The sequence below is a fragment of the Nematolebias whitei genome, chromosome 6, assembly GCF_014905685.2.
Source record: "Nematolebias whitei isolate Nwh7 chromosome 6, NemWhi1, whole genome shotgun sequence".
NCBI lineage: Eukaryota > Metazoa > Chordata > Actinopteri > Cyprinodontiformes > Rivulidae > Nematolebias > Nematolebias whitei.
In genome coordinates, this window is record NC_056503.1 from 8147810 (window position 1) to 8148925 (window position 1116).

The 1116-nt window shown below is 38.4% G+C and overlaps 1 protein-coding gene across 1 annotated transcript in view; it reads right to left on the reverse strand.

The window, feature by feature from the left end:
• The window catches only part of LOC119410489 (calsyntenin-2), a 662902-nt gene that overhangs the window by 101399 nt on the left and 560387 nt on the right, over nt 1-1116 (reverse strand). The window lies entirely within an intron of this gene.

The window sequence follows — 1116 nt, forward strand, 5'->3', positions numbered from 1 at the left end:
TTTTTGTTGTTTTGCTTTGTTTTGTTTTTTTGAATGTCCAGAGGACCAGATTTAACTTTTTTAGATTTTTCTACCTGGATTATTGAGCATGCATCAGGATGAAACAGATAGCAATTGTCCAAAACCCCCAGTGGTCTTGTTGGATTTCTTTTTGAAAACAGAGCTATAAGAAACACCCTCAGCACTGGTGGTTGTACAGGGAGGGTGCAGCACACGTTGTGCACCTCAACAATGAGACTTTTTTTGTCATGTGTCTCATTTATTTTGGATGTTACAGACGATGATGTAATTCCAGAAATCTTAATTGTGTCCAGCAGCATATCAAGCTGTATGTAGACTGTTCAAGTTAAACTCATTCAAGTACAATCCCAGGATAAAAGATTAGAGAAGAAATTATCTCCGTTTTTGGTCCAGAAATGATCAGGTGCTTCAGGTCATCTACCGCCTGTAATTATCTGTTCAGAAGTCCTGAACCCAATCTGTTGACAGAAAGGTTTTGCTTCCTTTACTCAGTGAGATTGTTTAAACCACTGCAACTCAACAGATCAGCTTTTTTTTTTTTTTGTCTCCAACCTTGTACTTTGTATTTTCTGTTGCCAAGGAAAGAGCTGGGTGATGTCATCAGGCTGGTGTGACTTGGTAAGATCACCTCAAATCTTACTGAGGCAGAAAACTTTCAACCTGGAACTTTTAGAGCTACTTTATGGAGCAATGGTGAACTGTGAAACTGGAGAGGAGGCGGAGCTGTTTTTGAGAATTTAAATAAAAATCGACAAAATAAAGAGTTTGTTGTTTTCTTACAGCTGAAAGTGGCTCAAAGAATTTTGATGCTTTGAACCACTTTGGCTATGGCTACCTCAGAGAAGTCGACAGGGGAGAGGGCGGACTACAAAATCATCTTTACATTCTAGAATTACGCCGCTCAGGGTGGCTGTGTAGTGAGTCACGTGAGGTACGTGTCACTTGTTGTATGACAAATATATGAATTATATATGCATACAATATTCACGAGTTCTTCATTTTTCTGACTGTAAATGCCGTGCATTGAATTTAACAGAAATGTGAACGAGAGACGTTATTTATCTTTGACCCATCAAATGAATGGAATCATTTATT